The sequence below is a fragment of the Aegilops tauschii genome, chromosome 5, assembly GCF_002575655.3.
Source record: "Aegilops tauschii subsp. strangulata cultivar AL8/78 chromosome 5, Aet v6.0, whole genome shotgun sequence".
NCBI classification, from domain to species: Eukaryota; Viridiplantae; Streptophyta; class Magnoliopsida; order Poales; family Poaceae; genus Aegilops; species Aegilops tauschii.
Genome location: NC_053039.3, coordinates 57,336,940 through 57,345,966, shown reverse-complemented (window position 1 = coordinate 57,345,966; position 9,027 = coordinate 57,336,940).

The following is a 9,027-nucleotide window of genomic DNA, read 5'->3' as shown; positions in this document are numbered from 1 at the left end:
TCTTGAGCCGGTACATGAGCCCGTCGCGAGAACCTTTGGCAACCATCACACTTACTGACCAAGTCCTCTGCATCAGCATGAGCCGTCAACCAATAAAAACCATGACGAAAAGCCTTGGCCACAAGGGACTTTGAGCCGGCGTGATGGCCACAATCCCCTTCATGAATCTCACGCAAGATCTCTTGCCCTTCCTCAGGGGAGACACAACGCTGAAACGCTCCCGTAACACTGCGGTGGTGCAACTCACCGTTGATAACAATCATTGACTTAGCCCGCCGGGTTATTTGCCTGGCCAAAGTTTCATCCTCAGGCAACTCGCCCCGGGTCATGTAAGCCAGATAGGGCATTGTCCAGTCTGGTATGATATGGAGAGCTGCCACCAGCCGTGCCTCCGGGTCGGGGACGGCCAAGTTTTCCTCGGTAGGCAACTTAACAGAAGGATTATACAGGACATCCAGGAAAGTATTAGGCGGCACCGGCTTTCGCTGAGAGCCTAGCCGGCTTAAAGCATCAGCCGCCTCGTTCTTCCTGCGATCAATGTGCTCTACCTGGTAGCCCTGAAAGTGCCCTGCGATGGCATCAACTTCGCGGCGATAAGCCGCCATGAGAGGGTCCTTAGAGTCCCACTTGCCTGATACTTGTTGAGCCACCAAGTCTGAATCACCAAAACACCTTACCCGGCTCAAGCTCATCTCCTTAGCCATCCGAAGGCCGTGGAGCAAGGCCTCGTACTCAGCCGCATTGTTAGTGCAAGGAAACATCAATTGTAGCACATAATGGAACTTGTCACCCTTAGGGGAAGCCAATACAACTCTAGCCCCCGAGCCCTCCAACTGCCTGGACCCATCGAAGTAAATAGTCCAATATGTGTTATCCGGCTTTTGCTCGGGCACTTGTGACTCTGTCCAATCATTGATGAAATCCACCAGGGCCTGAGATTTAACAGCAGTGCGTGGCACATATTTGAGACCATGAGGCCCGAGCTCGATAGCCCACTTAGCCACTCTCCCTGTGGCCTCTCTGTTTTGAATGATATCACCGAGAGGAGCAGAACTGACCACGGTTATGGGATGACCCTGGAAATAATGCTTAAGCTTCCGGCTTGCCATAAACACACCATAAACCAGTTTCTGCCAATGTGGATACCGCTGTTTGGACTCGATAAGCACTTCGCTGACATAATAAACCGGCCGCTGAACCGGATGCTCCTTACCCTCTTCCTTGCGTTCCACCACCACAGCCACACTGACGGCTCGTGTGTTTGCCACCACGTACAGTAATAAGGGCTCTTTATCAACCGGAGCTGCAAGGACTGGGGGCTCTGCCAGCTGCTTCTTCAAATCCTCAAAAGCGGTATTAGCTGCATCATTCCAGACAAAGTTATTAGTTTTCTTCATCAACTGGTATAATGGCATGGCCTTCTCACCCAAACGGCTTATAAACCGGCTTAAAGCAGCTATGCGACCCGCCAAACGCTGAACGTCATTTATACACGCCGGCTTAGCCAGGGAGGTGATGGCCTTGATCTTCTCCGGGTTAGCCTCAATGCCTCTGTCAGAAACCAAAAAACCCAAGAGCTTGCCTGCAGGAACACCAAAAACGCACTTGGCCGGGTTAAGCATCATCTTGTAGACTCGGAGATTATCAAAGGTTTCCCTTAAATCATCTATCAGGGTTTCCTCTTTTATGGACTTAACCACAATATCGTCCACATAAGCGTGAACATTGCGCCCAATCTGTTTATGAAGACAGTTCTGTACACAACGCTGGTAAGTCGCCTGTGCACACTTGAGTCCAAAGGGCATAGACACATAGCAGAAGGCTCCAAAGGGAGTGATGAACGCCGTCTTCTCCTGGTCCTTAACTGCCATCTTAATCTGATGATATCCGGAATAAGCATCCAAGAAACTTAAGCGTGCACAACCTGCCGTAGCATCAATGATTTGATCAATACGGGGGAGGGCAAAAGGATCAGCCGGACACGCCTTGTTTAAGTCTGTATAATCCACACACATCCGCCAAGTGCCGTTCTTCTTGAGCACGAGCACCGGGTTAGCTAACCACTCTGGGTGAAAGACTTCAACAATAAACCCGGCCGCCAAGAGCCGGGCCACCTCTTCACCAATAGCTTTCCGCCTCTCCTCATTGAACCGCCGAAGGAACTGCCTGACCGGCTTAAATTTCAGATCAACATTGAGAGTGTGCTCAGCAAGTTCTCTAGGTACACCTAGCATGTCAGAAGGTTTCCATGCAAAGATGTCCCTATTCTCACGGATGAACTCGATGAGCGCACCTTCCTATTTCGGGTCCAGATTGGCACTGATGCTGAACTGCTGAGATGAATCTCCTGGAACGAAATCAACAAGTTTAGTCTCATCAGCCGACTTAAATTTCATCGCCGGCTCATGCTCCGTAGTCGGCTTTTTCAGAGAGGTCATATCTATTGGGTCAACATTTTCCTTGTAAAACTTCAACTCCTCTGTTGCGCAAACAGACTCTGCATAAGCTGCACCGCCTTCCTCACATTCCAAGGCCACCTTCTGGCTGCCGTGAACCGTAATGATCCCATTATGACCCGGCATCTTGAGCTGTAAATATACGTAACACGGCCGTGCCATGAACTTGGCGTAAGCCGGCCGCCCAAATATAGCATGGTACGGACTTCTTATCTTGACCACCTCAAAGGTAAATTTTTCCACCCTGTAGTTGTTTTCATCTCTGAAAGCCACTTCCAACTCGATCTTGCCGACTGGATAAGCCGACTTACCAGGTACCACACCATGGAAGATAGTGTTTGACTAGCTGAGGTTCTTATCAACCAATCCCATACGACGAAACGTCTCATAATAGAGGATGTTGATGCTGCTGCCTCCGTCCATGAGGACCTTAGTGAACTTATATCCTCCCACCTGAGGAGCCACCACCAGGGCCAAGTGACCCGGATTATCCACCCGGGGAGGGTGATCCTCCCTACTCCACACTATGGGTTGCTCTGACCACCGCAAGTAGCGTGGAACCGCCGGTTCAACAGCGTTCACGGCCCTTTTATGAAGCTTCTGATCTCGCTTGCACAGACTGGTGGTAAACACATGATACTGCCCACCGCTAAGCTGCTTTGGATTGGTCTGATAACCTCCCTGCTGCTGTTGATGACCCTGGCCAGACTGCTGATTAAAGCCCCCTTGACCGTTCTGAGGGTTAGAATTTGAGCCGCCGCCCGGGCCATGAAAGCCGCCGGTGCCTGAGCCGCCGCCCGAGCCATTGTAGTTCTTAAAGGCCTTCATGATTGCATAGTCCTTCCATAGATGAGTCGCTAGCTTCTCTCTAGAGCCATGCCTTGGACAAGGCTCATTCAACAGCTGCTCCAGCGTCGGGCCCGACCCGCAGCCTCGGGGAGGGGGCCTCCCCTTACGTCGTTGGTTATTCCCTTGTGAGCTGGCGTTGGCCACAAACTCTAGGCTGCCTTCGGCCTTGCGCTTGCCTCCTCCTTGGTTCTCCGGGTTATGCTGAGGACCCTTGCCATTGCCGTTCTTCTTTCCCTTCCCTGTCCTTTCATCATCTGAAGCGGGGTCCTTGGTACCATCAGAATCGGCGTACTTGACAAGAGCCGCCATCAGTGTACCCATATCATTGCAGTCGCGCTTAAGCCGCCCGAGTTTCATCTTTAGGGGCACAAAACGACAATTCTGCTCCAACATTAAGACTGCAGAGCTGGCGTCCATCTTATCCGAGGAGTGTATTATCTCCTTAACCCGGCGAACCCAATGTGTTGTAGACTCCCCTTCTTGTTGCTTGCAGTTGGTCAAATCCACAATTGACATAGATTCCTACAGGTATCCTTGAAGTTTTGGATGAACCGGGCTTTCAGCTCAGCCCAAGACCCAATGGAATTCGGTGGTAGCCCTTTCAACCAAGTGCGGGCAGTCCCATCTAACATCATGGTAAAATACTTAGCCATGGCCGCCTCACTGACCTCCAGCAGCTCCATAGCCATCTCATAACTCTCGATCCAGGCTGCAGGCTGTAAGTCTGCTGTGTAATTAGGCACCTTCCTAGGGCCTTTGAAGTCCTTGGGTAGACGCTCATTGCGGATAGCTGGCACTAAACAAGGGACACCCCCAGTCCTGGTAGGGATACCCACGTCAACGGAAGTCGTCGGATAAGCCGGGGGGGGGGGGGGTGGTCTGGTAAGCCGTCAATTGAGGCACCTGCTCCGCCTCTTGCCGCGCTCTGTCCTGGTCTGCTGCGTGGAAGGCTCCGTTATGAACCGGGCCATGGCCAGGGGGCGGGTCATGGCGTCGGACGTTACTTGAGCCGGTCGCTGAGACCATGTGCCTGCTGTAACTCGGGCTCCGGCCTGGGCGAGGGGTCGAGTGGATCCTGTCCCGGCTATAGGAGTACGCCTCTTGCTGCGCCAGTGCTGTCTGAAGGAGTTCCCTGACCCGGCGGGTTTCAATAGCCGTCGGAGAGTCGCCGTCAACCGGGAGAGCCGCCAGCCGTGCCGCCGCGGCGACCATGTTCTCCAGTGGGTTATTATAATGACCCGGGGGTATTGGCACGTACTGAGGCGGGGCAGGGGGCACCTGGGGAGGCCCCATCACTTGCGGCTGAATAGGGGTCCCAGACCCGGGCACTATGACCCCTGGCGGGTTACTAGACCCTGCACCCGGCGTGTTGAAGAGGTTTCGCGGATCGTAAACCGGAGGGAGTCGAGATTGGGCCTTTTGATGCCTCCTTCTCAGGACCTCATTGGACGCGTTTTGATTCATCGTGAGCCGGAAGGACTGTGCTTGAATCAACTGGGTTCGGGCGTCGAGAGCCGCCCGTTCCATAGCCATCTTGATCCCCTCCGCTGCCAGATCCTCCTTAGCTTTCACTAAATCCAATTTTAACTGCGCCACCTCCGCATCATGCTGAGCTTGATCTGCCGGGTCAACCATAGCGGTTAACAGCGCCGTCATCTTATCCGTGAGATCCATTAGCACCTGAGCCAGAGAAGGCACCGGGTTTCCCGCTCCAGCAGCGGGGTTCTGAACAGGCTGCGCACCGGCCATAAAGACTCCAACCTGGTTTGGCGGCTCAAATAGGTCCGGAATACTGTCACCATCGGAACAACCCATGAGCCAGCCATCTTGAAGTTGATATAACGAGTTTGACTCATCGGTGGACGACTCGCCGTCAGAGCCGACAGCCGTCTCATCACCAGATCCAGAACGATCAGAGAGTCCTCCATGGATGCACCCCACAAAAGCATGCCTTAAGGCAGGCCCGGCCCGGGCGGGTCGTGCATGCTGAGCCGTCTCGACGAGATCGGCGCAGAGACCCGGCTCAGGGCCCGGCTCACCAATCTTGCCAATGAAGACATGAATTCCGCCGAAGGGGACCCGGTACCCGTACTCAATTGAGCCGGCGTCGGGGCCCCAGTTTGCATCGTCGATGTAGAGCTTGCCGCGACGACTCTTGGTCATCCGGCCCACAGCGTATCCCTTGAGCCCTTCGAAGCTGCCCTTCAAGAACTCAAATCCACCGTGCGCGGGCCCCACGGTGGGCGCCAACTATCGTGGAATTGTCACGGCAGATGTCCTCGTGCAAGGACTTAGTCGTGGAGCCATCGCAACTAGGAAGCTTGAAGGGGTTAATGCGGGACAAGGAACACGAGGGTTTATACTGGTTCGGCCCCTTACGGTGAAGGTAAAAGCCTACGTCCAGTTGAGGTGGTATTGATTAGGGTTACGATCACCAGGAGCTAAACTGCTATGCCCGGCTCTCGATGAGATTGTTCTTGTCCCTAAACCGCTGCCGGGTCCTCCTTTTATATAGGGAGGCTGACGCCCAGCAGCTCTCAGAGTCCCGGCCGGCTCATAAGAGTGTCCGGCTCGGACTCTCAACTATTCTTGCCTTACACTACAAGTTCTACCAAAACAATGATTGCAACTACGGGCCTTAAGCCATATCCGGGTCTTAAGCCCATCTTTGGCCCACCGTCTTCAAGCTTGGCGCCGGGCTTCTGGCAATGACCATATGAGTAACCCGGCCCCTCCTGGCGGGTGACTCTAAGGTCTATATCCTCAACAAAAAGTATGAAACAATTGCTTGGCTTGTCATCGGGGTTGTGCATGATTTAAATATTTTGTGTGATGAAGATAGAGCATAGCCAAACTATATGATTTTGTGGGGATAGCTTTCTTTGGCCATGTTATTTAGAGAAGACATGATTGCTTTATTAGTATACTTGAAGTATTATTGTTTTTATGTCAATATAAAACTTTTGTCTTGAATCTTTCGGATCTGAATATTCATGCCACAATAAAGAAAATTACATTGATAATTATGTTAGGTAGCATTCCACATCAAAAATTCTGTTTTTATCATTTACCTACTCAAGGACGAGCAGGAATTAAGCTTGGGGATGTTTGATACATTTCCAACGTATCTATAATTTTTGATTGTTCCATGCTACTATATTATCTATTTTGGATGTTTAATGGGCTTTAATATGCTCTTTTATATTATTTTTGGGACTAGCCTATTAACCGGAGGCCCAGTGCCAGTTTCTGTTTGTTTTGCCTATTTTAGAGTTTTGTAGAAAAGGAATACCAAACGGAGTCCAAACGGAATGAAACCTTCGCAATAATATTTCTTGGACCGAAAGCAAACCAGAAGACTTGGAGATGAAGTCGGAGACGCAACGAGGCGGCCACGAGGCAGGAGAGCGCGCCCAGGGGGTAGGCGCGCCCCCACCCTTGTGGGCCCCAGCTCCACCGACGTACTTCTTTCGCCTATATATACTCTTATACCCTAAAAACATTACGGGAGCCACGAAACCACTTTTCCACCACCGCAACCTTCTGTACCCGTGAGATCCCATCTTGGGGCCTTTTTCTGGCGATCTGCCGGAGGGGGAATCAATCACGGAGGGCTTCTACATCAACACCATAGCCTCTCCGATGAAGCGTGAGTAGTTTACCACAGACCTTCGGGTCCATAGTTATTAGCTAGATGGCTTCTTCTCTCTCTTTGATCTTCAATACAAAGTTCTCCTCAATGTTCTTGGAGATCTATTCCATGTAATACTCTTTTGTGGTGTGTTTGCCGAGATCCGATGAATTGTGGATTTATGAACTTGATTATCTATGAATATTATTTGGTTCTTCTCTGAATTATTATATGCATGATTTGATATCATTGCAAGTCTCTTCGAATTATCGGTTTAGTTTGGCCTACTAGATTGATCTTTCTTGCAATGGGAAAAGTGCTTAGCTTTGGGTTCAATCTTGCGGTGTCCTTTCCCAGTGACAGTAGGGGCAGCAAGGCACGTATTGTATTGTTGCCATCGAGTATAAAAAGATGGGGTTTATATCATATTGCTTGATTTTATCCCTCTACATCATGTCATCTTGCTTAAAGCGTTACTCTGTTCTTATGAACTTAATACTCTAGATGCATGCTCGATAGCGGTCGATGTGTGGAGTAATAGTAGTAGATGCAGAATCGTTTCGATCTACTTGACACGGACGTGATGCCTATGTTCATGATCATTGCCTTAGATATCTTCATAACTATGCGCTTTTCTATAAATTGCTCGGCAGTAATTTGTTCACCCACTGTGACGCCCGGATAATTAAGCTACAGTAACCCTCTACTAATGATGCCACGTCACTTCGATTACTGTTGCTAATCTCGCGTTAGTTTGAAACCGATTCAAATTCAAATTCAAATTCAAGCAAACAATAAAAGTTTTCAAATATTAAAACTAAAATGTTCGGAGTGAACCAAATATTGCATAGGTAATTAGGGTAGAGAGACCACATTTTTATAAAATAATTAAATGCTCTTGAATAAATAAAACAGTAGCAAAAAAATTTAGTTAAGTACCTTCTATATTTTATAAAATTTTAAACTAATTTATTTGGGGTTTAAACTTTTGTGGCCATGTTGTAATTCATAAAACTAATTTAGGTACTAATAATGTATTTTACAAAACTGAAATATTGATGAATGCAATAAAACAAAAAAGAAATAAAAAAAGAAAACAAATAAAAAGGCAAAGGCCGCCCCCCTTTTCCCACTGGGTCTCTTGGCCCAATCGGCTCCGTCAACCAGGCCGGCCCAGCCGGCCACCCCTCACTCCCCTTATCCCCACCCCGACGGAAACCCTAACCCTCATCGCCACACTTCTCATCCCCACTCCCCGATCCCATCTGGATCAGGGCAACGACCTCGGCGCCCGGCGCCCCGCTGCCTACCCCTTCGTCCCGCCGTCGCAGGCGCTCGCCGGACCCCGTCGGCGCCCTCCCATCGTGTCTCCCTCGCCCTTTCCCATTGCTCGAGATCGTGCTCGAAGGCCGCAGATGTCGTGGCCACGCTGCCGCCTGGACCTTGCCGGAGCTGCCCCGCCATCGTCCCCGTCCTCCTCCTCGAGCCCCGCTGCCCTTGACCCTATGGCCACACCGGTGAGATCCCGCCTCCCTCCGCTCCCCCTGCTCACCGCGCACATGCCTCGCTCGCACCCGCGGTCACCGCATCCACGGTTGTGCTCCGTCCGTGCCCCGCACGCCCTGGCCTCCTCCCCGCGCGGCCCGACGATGCTCGCCGCCGCCTGTGACTGCGTCCGCTTCGCCCCGCCCCCGACCTCGTCGTGCCGAGTCAGGCCCGCGCCCCACTGCTCCCCTGCGGCTGGCCTCGCCTCGTCCCTCGTCACCGCCTCGCCGGGGCCTTGTCTCTGTCGCCTCGCACGAGGCCGCAGCGCGCCTGCTGCTGCCTTCGGCGGCCCCTACTGCTGCTTTGCTCCCTGCCGCCTTTCCCGTGCAGCCCCTTGCCGGTGCCCTCAATTGCAGGCCCGCCTCCCTCTGCCGCTGCCGCTTGCCGCCGTGCACGCCTGCTGCTTGCCCCGCGCGCCCGGCCACCACCTCCCCTCGCGCTCGCCGCTGTGCCTCCCCTGCTCGCTGCTCCAGCCACCCGGCCAACGCCGTGACCGCCGGCGCCACGCAACGCCCAGTCGGGTGCCCAACGCCCGGCTCCACCCAC